At 38.5% G+C, this 22,492-nt stretch overlaps 1 protein-coding gene across 1 annotated transcript in view; it reads left to right on the forward strand.

Annotated features, from left to right (window-relative positions):
- LOC126398032 (cadherin-7-like) overlaps positions 1 to 22,492 on the forward strand; it is a 263,786-nt gene that overhangs the window by 132,173 nt on the left and 109,121 nt on the right. The gene's annotated exons all lie outside the window — the stretch shown is intronic.

Here is a 22,492-nt window from a genome sequence, read left to right on the forward strand (position 1 = left end):
CACACTTCCTATTATACTAAATCTGGTCCATTACCAGCCCAGTCAGCAGAATAAGTGTTGGCATTGTACGTTTCTGAAATCCTCAAATAAGCTTCGTTTTCACGTTTTACTTGTATGATATAAAGCTTTTAAAAGTGATGTAGTAGATGAGCTGACTTTGTCATTTGAAGTTGGAGGGGATGGTGGATGGGATGACAACTAGGAGAAATGCCTGCAAAGCGGCAGACAATTGTTCATGACTAGCAAACAACAAAACGGGTTGAGTCATTGCTGTGTTTCCAGCCCCTTTTAGGTACCAAATGTGGATGCTTTTTATAGTCCTGTCCCTGTTGTTCCAGCAGACATAGTGACGTGAAAACTGGTTATTATATTTTTAGACATTGCTGGTTTTTTAGCAGGTATTGTGCCCCCAAAAGTGGCTATTTAAAGCCAAAACGTGATATTTTTAAGTGGTTTTTGTACCTAAACCTAACTGTGCATTTACCACAGCATTGTTAAAACACAGATTTTCAATGTATCCACTAAATAATAATGTGCAAATGTTATGTGTTAGCATGCCAATTACATGTTAATTTCTTTCTTCTCTTTTTTTTTTTGTGATTTGGTTGCTATTACATGAGCTTCTTACAACAACCCCACCTACAGACACAAGCATTTGTACATGTACAGAGGTACATTATTGAAAAGCCAGTGTTTCAGTTTTTTCTTTTAACATGACTGGGTTTTACAATCTGTTTTGTTTCACTCCCAGCAGAACGGCAACATCCCGTCCACTGCTTAAGTTCAGCTTGTACACAAACTTGATTGGTCCATCTTGCTGTGAATCAACATATCAATAGCTCTGCTCTTCATTTAATCAAAACAAGCTATTATGGTTACTTGTAACCACTCAATTTGTTATCATGGCAATACAATCGACAGATTGCTTGAAATCCCATCCTAATAAACCTGAGCAAAGGTTACTCTGAGTAAATCTTAATTGTTTATCAATTTTTCCCTATTTGGTTGATAGATTATGAGGCCGTTTTAAGCCCATAATTCTATCCCAGTTTCACCAAAAACCTCACAGATGTCACAGACTAGTTGGATTACAACTTCAAAGTTCTAATAAAAGACATCATGCAGCAAAGTATTCAAGGCAAACCTAAATTCTACATGTGTGTATAATCCACTATAAATCTTGAAAGCAACCATTAACATCAAAAAAATCTTCATATTCAAATAGACCGGGTTATTCTGATGGAGAAAGTGTGTAATACATTCTCATTTGAAGCCAGTTAAAGACTTTGAGAGGCTAATGGAAGTAGATGTTTTGAAAACCTAAATGCAATTTGCTTTTTTCAGCATCTTGTAGTAGATTGATGCTGCATTCACAAAGATACAAACTTCAACCTTGTGTTCATTATTAATGTTTCTATCTGGATTTTTGCAGATTTGTTTCGCCTGTTTGTCCACTTGTGTTATTTTCCAACGTTTTAACCTGCAGACGAAAGGAATAACAACCACTGTAGCTCCAGCATGTAAAGATGATTTTATTGTACTGACACCACCTGATATGGAAATACAGTTTCCTCCTCACTGTTCACGTTTTGATTCATCCTTCAATAGACAGTTGACAGTTGTCAGTTGTAGCCTGTACTCACTTGCACATGAGGAAAAAAAAAAACAGTCGTCACAACGATAGCATCTAAGGAGCCTTTTTGTGACAACAGAGCTTTGATTCCCTCCCCCATAATACTTTGAAAGGGATGCCTATTCCTGTCTTCCATTTATGTGCAGCTCTGTGATGAGGGCAGCTGAATGCCACACACACACACACACACACACACACACACACACACACACACACAGACACACAGACACAAAATAAAAAAAAATAAGTGAAAGCTTGCCCTGATTGCTAGCTTGATTACTTTCATTGATGTGGATGACAAATCGGCATGGTGGCAAGGCTGGCATGCCACAAAAGGCAGCAGGGCACCAGATTGACAGGCCTGGGAAGCACTCCTGCATGTCTTTAATTAACATGTGTGTGTGTCAAGGGCTACTCCAAACACTGTTGTATTTCACTAAAGTAAATTAAACTACATTTGAACTATTGAAATGTATTTTAAAGCTTATGTTGGACAGAAGATAAGCAGCTTTGATGTGATAGATGCTGTAAAACGAGTGTATGTGCGTATATCTGTATATGTGTGTGTGGTATTTTTAGAATTAATGGAGTCTTTATTATTGTGTATACTACCATGTGCAGCCAGCATGGGCTTACAAGACACCATAAATTCATACAAGCCAGGACCAGAGTGCAGTGTGCACATTTTCAAACAACAGTGAAAGTCCAAAAATAGAGAATATAGCTGAAGCATCTCACACGGTCCAATCTTCAGACCATCGTTAACAAAATCCATAAATCACTGACAAAAACATTTAGTATGTAGTACTGGAAAAATAAGTGATAATACTAATTAAATATTCTGTCTTTTGAGACAAAGTTAGCAAACTTAAACACATCCATGCTAAAGATTCTTTCCAATTTTGGCTCATGTGTTCACCAGAATATGTTGAGGTTTTGTCGAGACATTTCATGGAACATTAACTCTCTTAAATCATTATGATATGTACAATGCGAAAGAAAATAGCTCACACTATTTGTAGCAGTCATATAGGCACTGATAGAGCAGCTGATTGTTTCGAGTACCTCAGCTCGGTGGCTGTTACTTTAGCGCCTGCAGTATATCTGCTCTTTTTCACTGCAAGTTTCAACCTTCACTTGACCGTCTCTAATTACACTTTGGTCATCAACAACTACATTTTGATCCGAACATTTTTCAGATTTATTATTAAAGATATCTGCTGTTCCTTTCTGGCTGGTAAGAACAACAAATTAGGATATCTTCTAATAGTTTTCAACCAGTCAGACATCTTTTTGAGATATCTAGCATGGCATGACAGAAAACATCACGCTGTTTTAAAATTAATTATTTATTATACTAAGGGGATTTTTTTGTGCACTTATCAGTAGTCAGATCACTCTAATTAAATTTGAGGGCTTCTTCTAGACATTTTGACTAGTAAGAATCAACCACTGAGTTGTGTGGAGAATCTTTTGAGGCATGTGAGAGAATTGAATATATGACCAATCAAAACTTGATATCATGTCTAAGTATCACTTATTATCTTTTCCATTCAACTCAGTGTTATTTATTCCTACTCAGGATGTATTTAGAGAGGAATTACAGTTGTGACTTGCAGATATGTTTAATGTAGGGCTGTTGATCAATTAAAAATAATTAACTAATTAAATGCACAATTGGCTGTGATTAATCACATTTTTTTTTCTCTCTAAGACTTGTAATAATGGATATTTAAATGTTAAATCACAGAATGAATCAACACAAAGGAAGTTTATTTAAATTCAAATACTATTGCTTAATAGCATCATTTTAACTCTGAATACAGATTCTCTCCTGTTTTACTCTGTCTGTGCAAATGATTGCAGATTCAATTCTTTTTCAGTGAAGTGATGCTATGAGGCCCAAGTAGTTACTCACAAAAGTCTAATGATTCCCCTGTGAGAGCGAAGCATGCTCATCCTCAGTGCCCTCTCGCACAGAGGACAAACTTGATAAACAAAGTGTGTATTCTTGATACAATGGTTCCTCTCGAGCAGGGTTCTTCAACATTTTTCAAGCCAAAAACCCCCCTGGCTGAAAGAAAGACGAAGCAGGGACCTTCTTCTACGTATATTGTATAAAACTGGGTTCAGCTAGAGATAATTCTCTGAATATTTTTGGGTCTTGTCTCGTTTGCACTTGCCTGTAGCTGCTAAGTCAGCAGCAGTTGTAGCATGGTTGGAACATTAGCCTCGCCCTCTGAACTTTTGCTGATGGTTCCTGAGTTGGACGGAGTCTCTTGCCCGAAAAGTTACACAACGATCCATTGTGGCCAGGGTTGAAAATTAGTACCAGCCACCAGTGATACTCTGGTAAAATATGTAGGTGGCTGCACGATTTGCCTCACTCACCAGCCAAAATAAACAATGGTAATCTATTAAGTGGCTGGTAGACTTTGGAATCCCACAGCCGCAGTAGCAGGTGGACAAAAAAGTAAATTTGTGATATGTGATCTCTGACTGTGGTTCACAATAAAATGGCTAATATTATTGACCAATATGTTTCAACAGCAAATAACTGTTTGCTAACTAGTTTACTTAGCCGTTATGGATAGTTGCTGCATAATGAAAAAAAAGGTGCCGCACAGTGATTTAGTATTAGCTAGCTCATATGACTACACAATGATTCATGGGTTATAGTTAGTCTGTCATTAATGTTGTGTACTGTAAATTATATGGGAATTATGAATAGGGCGATGTATCTCTGCCAGTAAAATTTCGGATTTACATTAATGTGTTCTTTTAGACACGTTTTAATTTGAGAAAAAAAAAAAGAAAAGAAAAAAAACAACAACAATAAAACAAAAGCCTTAGAATGATATTTAAATTAACTTGTCAAACAATAGTTACCCACAGTAACTCCAAGGACCCTCTGGGGGTCCCAGACAACCTGTTGAAGACCCAGGCTGTTGAGGGTAGATTATTAGAGGTGTCTCTGGATGCAATTTAAATGATTTCTCTGAGTCTATGATCTTCTACTGTGTTAATTTGACAGCAGTTTTTAGCTAGCCATTTAGCCCAAGCATTAGTTACCTTCACAGGTTTTGATATTTGCCCATGCAGTCTGGTCTCACTTCCAAGGCGTTATCAGGGCGTTAAATTATGACTCTTGGGCAGTGGCCCCAGCGCACTATAATGATGCAAGGGGCATCCACTTCATTTTCTTCATCTATCTATCTATATGGATAGACAGACAGACAGACAGATAGACAGATTGATAGACAGATTGATAGATAGATAGATAGATAGATAGATAGATAGATAGATAGATAGATAGATACTCCGTGGTCATTGTATATTAAAACACAATGATATTTGGTTGGCGGCAATCCATTTAGCAGCATGAATAAATGAATGTACTACAAAAGGAAATATTAAAAAAAACAAGAAGTCATTTATATAGATGTTCAGAGCAGTGGACATGGTATGAGAAGCGATAAAGTCCACATAGTACAGGTTAGAGCGGAAATAGGTGGGTCTAACAAGCACAGGACTTTGACCCAAGAGACCAGCGTTTGTGTCCCATGTAAAACTAAAACTTAACGATGAGATATTTTGTCCCTCTTGTCAGTCGACACGTGACTGACGTCCATCATGATCTCGACCCAAACTCCTAACCTTAACTAAAGTAGTTTTGTTGCCTAAACCTAACCGCTGACCCCTCCTGCTTCAAGATTCAACCCCAGGGGGGTCTCTGCCTAAACTTCAAAATTTGAGGAGATGAGAGACCATGAATACCACACTGCTGTACCATAGATTGTTGAAGCTCTGTGGTTTCCATAGGGTGATTTGCTGTGAGGTTATATGTCAAAGACAAATTATATATGTGGAAACTAAATTTGAATTTGCAAAGTGTGCAGGTTACTTTTGTTTTCTCCAAAGATCCATAAGGCAGCTTTTTAAAAGTACAATGTTTGCCTTAAACTCCATTATTATCCATCTTTAGCCAGGATGGTTCAGCTTGGCACAAAATGTTGTCATGTAGGTCAACAGCCACAGGTAGTAAACAACATGCAGTGTTAATTATTTTGAAGTCTTTATATAGTTCAAATTAATTGCAAACATTAACCTGGTGATTTTGGCAGCAGTAGTTTAATGTTTTCAAATGTTTTCAAGGGTTTTCCATAGATTGATGATCAGTACACTGTCAGTTATTTCCTCTCAGTTTGTCCTTTTTTTTGGTCCTGTAACTTTTACCAGCACAACACACAGGCTGCTCCTTTGTTTCCTGTCAGATCTGTTTGTTTCGGTTTGTCAAAGCAGAGCCTCTTGTGCACCATAGGCTACTAGTGCATTCTGCTTCAGGGTTATATTAAGCACAGCCCATTGTATTACTACATATAACTGACACCCACAGTCATGTCAATGTAATGTGAAAATCCTGACAGAAACATGAACGATTCATTTGATAAAAACTTCAGAACTCGCCTTGAAAAATGTGTTGATATATTTTTTGTTTTGCCTTTGAGATCTCGACGAAAAATGTTGAGGCCCATTTCTATGAAAACCCAAATTCATTCTCCCCACACGGAAACACAGCCATTATCTCTCTGGTGTTATGACTCAACCAGCAGGTGCAGATATGAGCTGCCGCTGTCGGATGGAGACAAAGTGTATAATGGCAGTCAGAATTCAGAAAATCATTTCTGACTTTGATTGAAAGCCGATTCTCGTATGTGAACAGTCGCCACAGCCGAGAGAGAGAGCAGTGAACCCTTCCTTATCCCCGCTGAAAACTGCCTCTCTGCATTTTCATATTCATCCTCTAAAAACAGCTATCTGCGCTTGCTTTGTACCTGCTGTCAAGCCATCACACACATCTGTTTGTGTAGATTTAAGGGTCTATTAAACTGCCTTTCTCACTCATGTTCAAGCAGCTTATTCAGGACAGAAAATAGAATTCCTCCTTATTTGATTGTGTTTAATAAATTACAAAAGCGTGCTGCTTATTTGATGAATATTCAACACATTTTCGTTCTTCAAAGTGACACTCCAACTCCTGTTTCAACTGCTGTCACCGCAATGCACACACTTCAACTATTTCTAGTGCTTTACCTTCAGCTGACAGTTCAACTGCTTTCATTTCTTACACCTCTACAGGCAATTCAGCTGCCTACAGGGCTTTAACTTAAAACTGAGAATGCTCCCAGAGATTAAACAGACTGCTTTATATCACACAGTCAACTCCTTTCAATGCTTAAACATCAGCTGATGCTTCAAATGCTTTCAGTGTTTCAACTTAACTAAAACTGCAACTGCTGAATAATGTTTCACAGAATATATATTTTAAGACATTTTGAATTAACATGCAGTTTTCAGTGTTAACAAGAAAATATTTTTTACTAAGCCTTTTCTAATATTTATATGTTTATGAACATTAAATCACATGCAACTCAGTAAGGGTGTAAGAAAATATTGATGCACTTGAGTATGACAGTAGTATGTTTTGTAAAACAGTATTGATTCTTAAAAACACCGGATTGATTTTTAAGTAATAGTCAACATATAGTAATTCAGGGCAGTGGTTCATTTTGTGTTGGATTTTAACCCCAGACTGCTAAATCTTTAGTGTCATAAGCCAGTGGTTCCCAATTGTTCCCAATTGGTGGGTCGTGGTCAAAAAGTAGGTCGCGGGTCCATCCTGAATGGACTGCAAGTGACTCGCAAACATGTAAAGTTTGAAAAAAAAACCCACACACTTTATTTTCAAGTATAGTAAATTTCTGGCACAGAACTTTTATTTTGAAGTGCCGTTTCCTGCTGCAGAGTGAGTAAATAACGGACAGCTATACCTAACAGAGACAGCAAACTAGCTTGACGACATGGCCAAACTTAAATATGATGCTGAATATATTAAACTGTATGGACCTTGAACTAATGACGAAGGAGACATCTGGACCCCATGGTTGCACCAGTTGGAATCCACTGTTGTAAGCTAACTTCAACAGTTTTACTCTTCACTCCAACGTCGTGTATCTATTGTCTGATTGCATAAAAAAGTACTCTTATTTCATATTTTAAGCGTACGGTGGTGTGTTCTTTATACTGTGACTGTTAACCTAAAATTATACTAGAATATATTGCAATATAGAATGGTGCAGGAATGCATCCTAAAATCCAGAAATGAGCTAGCATTTTGCACTCCTGGTTCCCTTGGTTCCCTGGTCTTGAAGTCAATGGTTTTTTGGTTGATGCCTGAAATAAGGTATGTGGTTAAGACAAGCCTAAGAGACTTTAATGTTTTGTTAAAAAACAACATGCATCAGTAATTACCCCACTTGTGAATTTTGAAAACTTTTGTTTTCTTAAAAAAAGGACACGGCTTCACAGCCTCATTGTGGTGGCAACATTGAAGTCATACGACTGTGGTGTAGTTTGTTTATAACCTAACATTAGCTTTTTACTTCTGCCAATTGCATTTACACTTCAAAAGTCACAGAATTGTCTTGGTAATTTGTAAGGATTATCTTGCTGAACAAAACATGTAAGTACCATAAACATTTGTTGAGCTTATTTTCTGTAGTAATTCAAAATCCAATAGAAAAATCCAAAAGGCTTTTTGACAAGAAAACCAGGGCGATGCTAACTTCTGCATCGGCCTACAACAACAACATCATCCCTGCGGCACTCCATACGCCTTGCTTGCAGTATCACAATACATCACAATATGTTGAATCGCAACCCCTGTGATACGTACTATAGCATCACATTCTTGTCTTGTCTTGTTGTTGACACAGCCCAACAGTTCAGGCACATACTGCAGAATTAAAATGAATGCTGATCACTCTATCATCAACTACTTCAACAACTGATTGCTGTGAAATACCTGTTAATTTACTGTAATATTATCACCACACAAGGAGGTTAGAAAAATAATTAACATAACACACTGCCACACTTTTCTCTAGTAATGACAAAAGCAAATGTGTTAAAATGACTTCAGTTACATGTTGAAGTGAAGTTAAAAAGAACAATATACCCTCATTCATTTTAATTAGCTTAAATAGAGTCACCTCATTTTATTTTGTGCTATAAATTACAAAAAAGTGTGTTGCTCTTTTGATAAGAATTTAACTAGTGTCACATTAACTACTTCAACTTGAGTTTTAATTGCAGCCACTACCTCTGCTCAGTGTAAACAGATAGACAGATAAAACTCCTATTTTATTTTGTTTATTTTTCATTTTTGACAAGTGAAGCATATATAATTCAGCAACATGTTATCGCAGAAATACAGTTGATGCCTAACACTCTTTAATCTAGATTATTATCAGTAGGCATGTGTTTATCTACTGAATAACTATGAGATATTAAAGGCTTTTTAAATCTTTACCCTCTGGAGTGCCTCAGATTTCTCTAAATATTCTAAGCTAACTAGATCCCAAAACTAAAGAGCACCAGAGGGACATCCTTTATAACACCCGAGCATCCTCATACATGCTGTTTTGTAATTGAGTACTCTATTATCCACTACTGAACTGTCCATTGTTGTAAAATATACACTAAGTTCCTCCAGAGGTGAGTGTAACTCCGAGCATAGCAGACTGCCACAACTCAAATGACATGCAAACTTAACCTAAAGACACTTAAGGGAGTAAGGATAAAAAGAAAAACGTCTCCTCCACCAGCATCCACTATCGCTGCACTTGAGAAGGTTTATATCCGGCAAAATAAACAACTCACAGTCATTATGGGAAAATAGACTGATTAACTGCAAATGAGTCAGAAAAACAATATGACTGCTAAAAAAAAAACGTAAAAAAAAACAGGAAGCATTCATATAAAAATATATTCGTTTCAGTAAATCTCTTAAACTGTCTCACAGATTGTAGATAGATTTATGCTTTTATGTAGTGTGTCTTTATGCTGGAATCTGCCTCATCTTAATTACTCAGTTTCATATAGCAGAAATCAAAGCAAATACATGTAATTTTTTAAGTGTCAAGGTAGGAGCTTTATGTGACTGACTGAATTGGATTTGACAGAAATGCTGATTTTCCAAAAAGTGCTTTGCAGCCAGATAAAATCAGACAACCCACCCACACTGATTTATATAAAAACAAACACAAAAATACAAATATAGAACACGAAGAGCATAAAAGTAACAGAGGGGCGAAAAAAGTGACACATAGAACCAGTATTCATTAAATTTCAGCAGAATAACTACGAGCCCGTGTGTACAGATCCCATGCATCAGCACACCACTAACAGTTTCTCCATGGTGATCGCCAACTCCCCACCTCCCAACTTGAAATGAAAGCGGCGAGTCTGAGCGGCTGAGCCTCTCTCAGAGCACAGCACCATGGCTACTCACCAGAACATGGCCCAGTGAATAGATGAAAAGCCAAGCATGTCAGTGACAGCTGCACTGCAAGTCCCCATCTACATTTTCAGATCTTTTTTTGTAGCAGAATGACCCCTCTTATCCCCGTCTGCTGTCCTTCTTTATATGCGCTTCATGTGTGTTTTATTGTATGAGTCTGAGCCCCCTGCTGTGTCCATTTATACCCTTTGTTCACTGGCAATTCCATGATTTCTTTTGGATATAATAACATTATATAGGATATGATTTACACCGTGGGGAGGCTTATTATGTGCAAGTTTCCTGTGCAACATCAGGAAACAATGTCAGAGTGCAGCCGTCCGTGTTTCTTGTTTTATTTTTGGGTTGTTTGTGAAACATACCTTGCTCGTAAGAGACCCAGTTAAGCCCCGACATTCAGCTGCTCTGTTGGAATATCTTGAGGGCGATTGTTGATTAAGGACTCTTGAGCAGCGGCGGAGGCTGTTTTGGTGTGCCGGATCCAGTATTGCTCACAGGTTGCCTGTAGGTATGGACTTTTGTATCCATTTTGGATTGTGCACAGTCCATTGAATAGGAGAATTTGTACTCTCCTCAAGGGAGGTGCAAATACAAAGCTTGAAACATACATCTTGGGGTTTGAGTGTTTTTATTTTTATATTTATTTCCTTTTTTTTTTTCTACTTGCAGTGTTGCACGGAGCCAAGCCAAATGGGCGTAAAGAGGAGCAAAATAGAATTACACACTTTCCAACACGACTTTTCATGTAGCGTAGAATGCCAAAAATGAAAATCCAAATGCTAGAACAATTTGAACACATTGTGCAGCAGTGGTAGTGATAGGACAAGCATGTATCAGTGTGTTGTTATGGGTTCTTTTATGCTTTTTACCCTTCTCCTTCGCTACAAGGTAAACAAGCAAACACAAAGCTAACAGGCTGGTCCCTGGAGAACTGCCTGCATACAAAGTGATGATAAGTGTCAGCACTGATTTCAGAAGGGTTCGTGTTCAGATCCCACCCCGCCTTCACAATCCCTGGGAGTGCCTTTGAGCTGCACCGCCGCGCTGCATGCTGTGTTACACTCACCTCAAGGGAAGCAAAGAAAAGAATTACAGAGGAGTCTTTACATTTTTGCAAGTGAAGCAACTATGGTGCTCAGTAAAAGTAATAAGAGTTGAAACTTCAAATACCACCTGAAAATGAGCAGTGACGGTTTTAAAATGGGTTAGATTAATGAGAGAGAAAAGTATTTGACCAGGGTGTACTTTTAATAAGCCTTGCCAAGCTATACATATTTTATGTAGCCCTCAGTGTTTATTAGATTTAGAGATGGAATATGTGGCGACAGTTGCTGCACTGCTGTGTGTCCTTCACTGCCAGGGAGAGAATGGGAAACGGAGCAAACAGTTCGCTGAAAAGACCACATAGTGTGCTTGACCCTCGACCCGGCTTGCATGCTTTGTGGCCCCTCAGCTTTGTCCCTCTTGTCCGTGGCATTTACCGGAAACAAACTGCCACGGATGGCTTCCTCAAGATTAAATGTTGACTCTCTTCCAGGACTGACAGTTTACCTCAAGTTTGCTCCTGACAGCAGGAGATGGTGAATAAACACAGCCAGCTCCATAAGAGAGGCGACATATGCACGCCGAGGCTTGAGGACACAACCAATGCAATCATCACGCCCCGAACGCAGCATCCATCAACCTGCTGATGGATTCCATTAATAAAAGACCTTTGGTGTTGTATCCCCTGTTCAGCATGTACTCCTTCAGTGCCACCAATATAATATTGACCTAATCATTTTCAACCCCTGCAGCGCTGGCTTGGAACCTGAAATACCATTGTTATTTATCCCATAATGAGATGTTGACATTTACAGATAAATTGAAGGAAGAGTTTCGACAATAATCCTCGACAAGTGTAATATAAAAGTAAAAGCTGTATAATAAACAACACACAACAAGAGAGGCCAATTGAAAGCACAGTACAAAATGTTCACACAGTTATTTATTTGGCTACGTTCACATTAAAAGCAAACATGGCCCACATTGCTTCCATGTAACACAGATATAATTATTTTAGAGTAGTGTGAACACAGAAATCAGATTTTTTTCCCATTCAGGTCTGAGCCACTTTATAAATGGACATACCTCAAGGGGTGCAGGAGATCATTGTTTCCATGTTGCTGTTTCAATAGATCTAAAATAAGGACCGTAATAGCTAGTCTCACTATGAGCTTTTTGCAGCAGACTGCTAAGGCTTCTGTCTTCTATGTCATCACATCACCACCTTACGTTACATTACCTTACCTGCTGTGCAAACGTCGTATTTGGCTGTAATTACACTGTTGATTTTCCCATAATGGATACCGGAGATGTTTTCATAATCCTGTATCTATATATATATCTATTGAAAATTAAAACCATAATAGCTTGAACATTTATTTTTTTTGCAGCAGAAAGCCAAGGCTTCTGTCTTGTGTCATCAAATTGTACACTTGTAATGTGTCATTGTGCTATGCTACGTGTGGTGGAAATCAACATGAAAACATGCCATGGTGCCAGAGGAATGAATGATGAATCTATCACAATACCTGTGCTCATGAATATGAGCATATCTCAAATACTAAATAATCTACATAGTTCAAATAATTTGTGGAGTGTTAAGAAATATCTTGTTCTTGTTTTTACAATCCAGAGTCTTTCGGATGACCATGTTTTGTGTTTTTGAAAAGAAAAAAGGTGTCTAATTTTTGTGTTTTATTTTTGAATGACTCAATTTCAATATTTTTTTCGATTATTATGGTTACTGACTTACATAACCTTTTAGAAATATGAAGCATGTAAACATACTGAAAGAAATGACATAACAATAAGCAAAAATACCAATACAGGCACTGGCACTCAAAGGGTTAATATGTGGTCCTAGATCCAATCCAATCACAGGCCATTTGATCAATGTGAGAACGATCATTTAGTTCAGTTTAAACAGGAAAAGTAATCATAATGATAAAAAACTGCTCAGAAATAATGCTGTCTATAAACTGTTTCTACCCAAAGTAATACAGTGGCTGTCCTTGTTGAGCTATTGAGCACTGTGGCAGGTGTGGTAAGGATGTTAAAAATCAATTCTGATGAACCATTAGATGACTCCAGACATCAGGGCAGGCCTTTACCCTGACTGTTTTCATCAGCAATAGTTAGTGGTTGACCTTGACTAAGGATCATTCAGCAGTAGCAGGAGTACGGCCAAGATATCCTGAACCCAAATGTCGCTCCATCCAAGAGGAAGACGTGCTGGCGGACTCGTTCTAAGCCTTTCCCATCTCCCTGGCTCCTGAGGTTACCCAGGTAGTTAAAAAGCACTGCGTTACGTGGTGCCTGCCGGTGGAGGGAAATTTGCCTTGAGATGCAAAAGCCTCTGGCTGTTTTCTGGCTGTCATTGGAAACATCCCTCTTCAGTGTCACCTGGAGTTCAGGAACAGCGCCTCAGGCTCCTCCAGGAAACAGACCAGTCTGACAAGGAGACTCCAACTGATGGTGAACCTCAATTTCAGTAAGAGCATTGTGGTTTCCCTCCTGTTTCTGGAAGAGTTGATCATCTCTTCACCATCACATGGAAACTGGTCATTGAAATTCACCCACTCAGTTTACATGTGTTTGGTAACTTAATGTAGGTTTATATTAGTGTCTGGGGAGGTTCCTCTGGGCAATGGAGTGATCTGAAGGCGAGATTTGTGTTTGCATTTCCAGGAGTGATTTAGGAGCATCCTTCGTAAAGATTATGCATTGTCACCAGCCCTGTTTGTTATTTTCAGGTACATAATCTTGAGGCACAGCCAAGAAGTAGAGTGTAGGGCGTCCCGTTTGATAACCTGGAGTAGCTATAGGGTCTCACCTGGGACAGAAGTATTTTTGCATAAAGAGTTTCCAAGTGCAGCTTTGAGAATCTGAAAGCTGCCTGCATTAAGATACAAAACCTTTCTCTGCATGTTATAAAAGCTTTGCCTGAGAAGTTTGGAAAAAAATAGAGAGTAAATGTTTCCTGAGGAATAATTTCATTTACATTTTTTGCTAAATAAATACACGTCCAATTGGTGAATCCTCGTGGATTTATAGATGCAAACACATTTAGTAAATTTAACATTAGCTGATGGTAAATTTTGTAAGATGAGGCAGTTATTGCCAGATGTTTTATTGGGAAATTCATCATGTCTTCCAAGTGACAGTGGCATTACAGTAAGTTGCACCATTTTATTTCATATCCTATGTGTAGTAAAATGGAAATCATGGTGGAAGTTTTCATAATATCCTGTCAGGAACCAATGTGAGAGCAGTGTCTGCATATCCAGCGGAGAATCAAGAGCATTCTTGGTGAACATTTTGCATAGTCACCCATTCTTATTCTGTGGGACAATATCTTAAGGCACAGGCCATCCAGAGAAGTGAATGTCATGTTTGGCAATGTTAGGGTCGGGTTGTGCTCATTCTGAACTAGTTTGTTAGACATGTTGTATGACCACATGGGAAATCAAAAGTGTTTATAGTTGTTCCAAACGGCCATGCTCAAATGTCAGATTGGCTACAGAAATGGTTGGACATCATGATGTCAAATAGGACTATCATACCTTGGGTTGAGACTTTTTATGTTTGCCATACAAATTGTTAGGGCTGATGGAAAAATCAGTTCTCAATCAGGCTGAGACTACAGGACTTTTAAAATTCTTTTAAGATTCTAACTGAAATCGGGCTGCATCACGCACATTACACCTGATACAGTATATTTCAGTATAATATTAAGATTATCGTGCCAGAGGGAGCATGAATGTACCGCCTCTGATGATCTCATGGGGAAGCAGATGTATAAATCGGAGGCTGACGTGGTGCACGACCCTGCTGTAATGTTAACGATGATTTGCAGTGAGAAAAACAAAAGCAGAGAGCCAAGGTGTAGATGAGAGATTGGTTTGGGAAACCTGGTCCATACAGGCTGTCTATTCCACAGCGAGAACTAGAAGTGAGATTTTAACTGCAAGTTTTAATATCTGTCAACAGTAGTATGCTAGCTAGCATTAGCCTCAAGGGCTATAGTGTTTACCGTTGCTTTACAACACCATCAGCTGCTTCGTATTACTGTCATTATAAGAGTAATCATCCAGATTTTAAATCCTAAATATCAAGCATTATGGAAATTATCGTGGCAGCCCTGGTGAGCAGTTCTGGAGGTTTAAGACTGGATCGGTAAACTCTCGTATTTCAGATAATCTGTGCTGAACATCGGTACTGACGAAGGTCCCAGACCTGATTTCTCCTCCGATTGTCAGGAGGGGTAAATCGGGGATAAATCAGCCCCAAACTCTTGTAGTCTGAGCCCGGCATAAGATGCATCAGTATTCCTACGTCAAAAATGATGTATTATTACGTCATTTAAAACTGAATTCTCAACGTTATAATTGCCTGTAACAACTTTGTAAGACTGGGCTATATGGTCCTTACAACAGGACCAATTGGATGATGAAACATAACCGACCTAAACATGATCGTCATGTTAAAGGGATAGTGCACCCAAAAATGAAAATTCAGGCATTATCTACTCACCCATATGCCGACGGAGGCTCAGGTGAAGTTTTAGAGTCCTCACATCCCTTTCGGAGATTTGGGTGGGGGGCTAGCACACCTAATGGCTGACGGCGCCCCAGACTAACGTCCAAGAACACAAAATTGAAACCACAAAATATCTCCAACATGCTCATCCGTAGTGATCCAAGTGTCCTGAAGCCCCGACATAAAAAGTTGTTTCAAAAAACGTCATATGAACTCTGTTTTTAGCCTCACTGTAGCCTGTAGCTCTGACTGCTTCTCTGTGCTCCACGCTCACGTGTGCGCGCTCAGGGTGATCGATGATGCACGGTCTCTGAAGAGCAGCAGTCTCGTCAATACTGATGTCCAGATTCTCAAGTGCAGGCATCGCCAATTCCCAGCCTGAGCAGCAAAGACTTTCCTCATCAGTTGGCATTGCTTTGCATTTGAAACAACTACACCACCAGGTTTCCAGTGCTCGACTCCGGTATTCTGCAGCTGGCTGAGGCTCATGAGCTGCGGCGGCTGCTTCGTCCAGCAGCCTGAGTTACCGCGTCCGTATACTCGGGCTCAAACAAATACGGCTCGACAAAGAAATGCTGTTCCTCCTGAATTTCAAAGTCTTCAGNGCTGCGGCGGCTGCTTCGTCCAGCAGCCTGAGTTCCGCGTCCGTATACTTGGGCTCAAACAAATACGGCTCGACAAAGAAATGCTGTTCCTCCTGAATTTCAAAGTCTTCAGACATGTTGGGCTGTCCTTTGCTAAAAGACCGTAGTGCAAATTATGTTTTTGTCCTTTGCTAAAAGACCGTAGTGCAAATTATGTTTTAGCTACTGTAGTTACTGTTGTCTCTCCCTGCGGTGCACGTGTCACGTGATGTAAACACGGGTGGTTTCAATTTTGTGTTCTTGGACGTTAGTCTGGGGTGCCGTCAGCCATTAGGTGTGCTAGCCGCTCCCCCCGCCGATCTCCACAAGGGATGTGAGCCTCCGTCGGCATATGGTTGAGTAGATAATGGCTGAATTTTCATTTTTGGGTGCACTATCCCTTTAATGTTCTGCCACCACTGTGTTTAAAAGATTGTAAAATGGAGTAAAGTAAAAGCATCTGTTTATTTTAATCATAGAACATTACAAACATGGTATGTTTTAAAAGAAGCAAGCAGTCGCACAGTGAGGAAAAATTAATCATGGATAGAAATATTCTTTGCAATTATGCAACTGTGGAATATTTTTCACCTCGAGTGTATATTAATTCAACATAAAATGCACATAACAGTACAAATTTATTATGTTTACTCTAATGCTATTGTTTTATTCTACTGATGTATATTGTAGTTACATTTTCACATGTATAGCCTCAGCACAGTGAAAATATATATTTTATTTTGATCATTTAATTTTTATATCTTAAGTACTAATGTTAAACACAGTAGCATAATGCACATTTTATTTTTATTCTTATTTTATTGCACATTTCATTTCTACTTTATTTTATCTTATTGTTTTGTATTGACACACTTTTATTCCATAGTCTTATTCTTACTGTTTATAATTCTCTATTCTTTACATCGGAGCAACTGTAATGAATCATAATTTCCCCTCAGGATCAATAAAGCATTTCTGATTTTATTTTTTATTTTATTTTATTTTATTTAAGATATTTTTGGGGGCTTTTTAGCCTTTAATTGATAGGACAGATAAGCATGAAAGGGGGAGAGAGAGAGGGAGTGACATGCAGCAGAGGACCACAGGCTGGAGTCGAACCCGGGCCGCTGCGGCAACAGCCTTTTGCATGGGGCGCCTGCTCTACCACTAAGCCACTGGTGCCTCGCTTTTCTGATTTTGATGCATCAACATAGGGCTGGGAAATATGGAGAAAAGTAAAATATCACATTATTTTTGACCAAATATCTTATTATTGTAGGGTTGACTTTTAGTGCTTTCACAAAATATTTACACAGTGTTATTTTGAAATATAATCATCAGTAATGTGGATGTACAATAATGACTAAGTGGGTTGAGGCAAATAATAGAACAGCTAGAACAGTCTGGTTGGGTCAGAAGATTACATCACTGTACTGTAATAGAGCCTCTTAAGCCAGGGAAAGACAACACTTCCGATGAATATGAAAAACAAAATATTGTCAACAATAATGAAGTCCCAATGTCCTCAAATGAGACAATAATAAAATCCCAGTGTCTTCAAACAAGTACTTTATAATTAAGAGCATCTTAGCTTGTTACTGTCGCCAAAATTGGTCAAATTTGTTGCAGAAAAGATGACATAAAAAGTGTCCACGGACGAAGACAACAGGTCTAAGTTAAGTAGAATGAAGTATAAGTCAAGTAAACCCAAAATGTGATTCCCCTTATTTGAGGACACAGGGTCTCAGGAGGATATTAAAAGTCTTAGACAAGATCTAGTCTCCTATCACAGTATTGATATAATATAGAGTTATTGTCCAGCCCTAGATCAAGATTCGTCAATAACTGTTTTATGATTGCATCGTAGCCCTCTTAATCAGAATCATATTGTTAGGTGCCTAAAGATTCACACCCCTATAAATCAGAAGTGTGGGGTCAAAGGATGCATGTAGAGACAGGGGGATTTGCTACTGAGTTGCATTATAGGAAATATAGGATGCAGTGTTATTGGAGCTTGACCCATAATAGGGACTGAAACTTGCAGGAATATCACAGCATTAGTGTTGAGAAGGCTTCTTTTAATGTCTTTCTTGTGAGTGCTTCAACTTCATGGAAGTGCAATACTAAATCGCTGAAAAACTATTATAAGTTTTCAGTGTTTACACTGTGATCATTGCTGGTGTAGTGTACTTGACACTTTACAGAAACCATTTGTCTCAGTGCAATAGCAAGACAAAGCTTGGCTTGTGAGTAAATAGGGAAGGCTGAAAAGAGCACTTCAACAGACAGAAAGATGGAAATACTCAGCCCGGTCCTTACTGATTTTATAGGTTTGGCGGCAATAAGATGCAAAACACTGGGACGATTGAGAGCACTGTTGAAGGGTGGATATTACTAGTTCAATTGAAGCTTTATTCTGCAGACTTTTAACACCGAATATTGAGAATCTGGAAAAACATTCCCTGAAAGAAATCCACTGAAAGCTTGCTCTGCATGCTTTTTTGTTAATTGAGGTGTTCTGTCATGTTGGAGGTGATGGAGTAAAGGCAGAAATATGCACTCTGCTAAATGCTGACAGTTGAAAATGGTCCATCTGTCCATCTTTAAACACCAGCAACGGCCTTCGCCTAAGATATATGGCAGCTTCTGTGATCGCTCTGATGTTCAGAATATTGAAGGGGTTGATGGCCATCAGACAGCTCCGACTTCAAACAGGATTATTCAAGGCTGGTTACTTGTCATAGTAATTTGAATGCTCCCAAAAGCTTCAAGTGTTCTTTCTTTAGAGTTGTTCAAGGATTATTTTTGTTGGAGTCGTACTCTGAGGGAGGGGTCCTAAAGTCATCTTTAAACTCGTGACTTATTCCCCTAAGATTCAAACTCTGCCATAAAAAGGTTGTTATAGTGACTGCACAGGTTTAATGATAGCAATGTAGCTTTTCTGACTTCTTTTAAGACCTGTACGTCTGTTCATGGAACATTAAAACATCTATTGATATTCTAGCAACTATAAGAAACAAACTCAAATTTCATAGCATCATCCCACAGACTTTAAACTGAAAAGATTTGATTTGAAGACATGGACTTGACTGTTATATGGTGCACCACTTGTTTTAGACAAGGATGTTTTATGTGGCCTTTGAAAAGGACTGATCTGACAGCACGACCTCAGCTCTTGCTTTTAATTCTCAGAGGGCTAAAACTTGTGCAAGCTTTTTTACTATCAGTGGTTTGCATACTGGCTGCTGTTAATGGCAACAAGAGGCCACTGTTGAAAATGTTTGAGCTTTAGTATCCAGATGTTGTGTCGTACAGATATGTCATTGAGAAATTGCACAGCGAACATTAACATCTACCAAGCCACCTGTGCTCCTTTTATTCCAAAGGGCAGAAAATGAATGAAAAGAAGTCCAACATGGAAAAGCTTTTACTCACCTGAGCTTTCATTCACGGCTATTTAAAAGGCTGTTTGAATATTGAACTACTAAGAATGTCTGACATTAGTGGCATGTAAGCAAAGATAACAAAGATGGGGTCAGTATAGGGTCTCCAGGCAGAAGTATTTCTACATTTGACGTTTTTAAGTGTGCCTCTTTGGAAGCTTTGCATTAAAGTTTAAATAAAACCAGCATTTTGAGGGTATCTAGCTTCAGAATCGTGACATATTCCCAGGCGAAACAAGAAAGACAGGCTGGATACAACACTGCAAGCAATTTTTTTATTATCATTGAAAAGTGGGCGTGTCATAACAAACTGATGTGATAGTAGTATATTTAAGATACAGACTGATGAAGTCCATCCATTTAAGTGCTAAAGAGTTCCACTATAATAAGCCTTGCGCCTAATCTGGAGCTGTCACAGACACTACTTTCCTTAAAGTAAATAAATTCTAGCCAGGAGTCCGTAACCATGGTATTTTGGTGAAACAAAGATATACCCTACTCTAGCTAGCTAGCCAAATTAATCTTATGCCTAGTTTCCACCAAGTAGTTCTTTTCAGTTCAGTTGAGTTCATAGACATTAGGGCGTTTGTTTTTCACGTTTCATGTCAAGACTTGTGGATGGTACCAATAACAGTTCTGTTTCGTTCAGTTTTTCAATACACGTCTGTCGAGGTACCTTGCACGCTGATCTGATTCTAAAAGGTGGAGCTAGAAACACTGCAGTCAGTTAATTGCTGAAGAGAGAATTTTTACCCTTTCTACAAGGAGTCAATGCATAAACCCGCTATATTTGTGGTATCCCGTCAATTGCAACAGAGACTGTAAACACTCTAGCCTGTTCTTTTTTGTTCTGAAAATGACGTTCATTCTGTGGACGATGAATGAGTGCGATGACATGGACATGAATAACCCATTTATGAGGCTAATCACGGTTATGATCATATTCAAGACATGGTGTTTACATGAGCACAGAGACATTGGATATTCATATTCCCCATATACATTCCGGTTTCTTTTATAGTACTTCAGCTAACATATTCGGGTTTCTCATGAACAGAATATGGTGTTTACATGCTTAAACACATAAACAGGATCCTCCAAAAAACAGATCATGTCCATATGAACACACTCAGGTGCAGATGTGAATGGAGCAGGCTCATTTATGCTCCCTTTACGTACGAAAATGTATACGTCCGTTTCAAACGATGTTACCGTTACTGCCCACATACTTCCATGCATCCTTTCCGTTGGCATGGATGTTAACCAGTATATCCACCAGGAGGCAGCCCAGCGTCAAAAGTTTATGACAACAACAAACTCAAAAACAAACATGGCGACTGTGGAGGAGATATTGATAATGTACCTCTTGAATAAAAGACAAAAACAGAGGCAGCATTGTAGGAGGCGGTGGTCGGTGAGGCCGTTAAATACATTGCGACTGGAGGACGGAGAATTCTTTCCTCTAGTACTGCCAATGAGAGAAATTGAATTGTTATTTCTTCTTCGTGTCTCACTAGAGCTACATATCGGGTAGTGACAGCAACACTGCCCCCACGGTTCCCGGTGGTACTGCTCCGTTTGACCCGTATCCGTAAGCTTTATGGAAACGTGCAGAAATACGGACGAAATGAACGCGGAGCACGGACAGAAGGCTCCATCCATATCCGTATCCGTATTTAACGTTGAGCATAAATGAGCCTTTAGCTGCCTACATTTAACATTAACATTAACACATAGATTTAACACTGAACAGATAGGGTTTAGGTACATGTCCATATGAGTTACATACCAGTTCTAAGGGTACTATACCAAAAGTATTTGTTGGAAATGCGGCTTTAGCGCTGTGCTCCTGAAGATTGATTGATGGATGGCAGTGATGATAATATTGGTTAAAACTGATTGGTACTAGCTTATGTAAGCACACGTCATATTTGGTTTTGCAGGACGAAAACATGATTGGATTTTGATAGAAGTATACTAAGAAATGTTTCATTTTTTTTAGCATATTGTTAAATATGTTCACAATATGACCAGGGATGTGATCCAAAAGGGTTAAAAAAAAAAGGCATTTTACCTTGACTTAGACTCTTTTGCAATATGTAGATGATAGATATTTCCTGAGGACAAATTTTATCTTGACCTTCCAACTGACTGGTTTGAAGACATAAAGAATTTAGTTAGTTGCATTATGGAAAACGTAGGATCCAGTACTTCTGTTTTCTGGACAGAAACTAGGTGAAATCCAAAGATCCATTTGATGAATCATCATTTTATTTTTTCTAAGTGCTGTAATATGCTTATTATGTGAGATGAGCTAGTTACTGTTGGAGGTTTTAATGGAAAATTGCAGGTTTGATCACTCATAATGACCATTCCATTAGTTAGCAAGTCACAATGGCACTGCAGTAAGTGGTACTATTTCGTTTCATTCCATTATTTTGTAGCAAAATGCAAATCATGATGGGATTTTGTAACATAATGAATTCATGCATAAATGCTGCATGTTTTGATCTTTTGATCTGATTCGGATGTTTGTCCAATAAACATGATGTGTGTTTGCTTAGGTTGTGTGTGTGCTGTACATAACAGCAGCAAAATGCACATGCTGTCAATGAATATTTTATACAGTATTTGAATATTTTAGTAGTATTAAATATGAGATACTTACACATTATATTAAATAAGATGAGTGATATGAATTGTATGAAAATACATTCAAGTTTAAATTCCACTTTAATCAATTTAGCTTAACTGTGAATAGGTAATGTGAAATATCACCCTCACTTGTATAATCATTGTTTAATAACTACTCACAGAACAAACCTTTAAGACAAATGCCCTCAAGTCA

The sequence above is a fragment of the Epinephelus moara genome, chromosome 11 (genome assembly GCF_006386435.1).
Source record: "Epinephelus moara isolate mb chromosome 11, YSFRI_EMoa_1.0, whole genome shotgun sequence".
Taxonomy (NCBI): Eukaryota; Metazoa; Chordata; class Actinopteri; order Perciformes; family Serranidae; genus Epinephelus; species Epinephelus moara.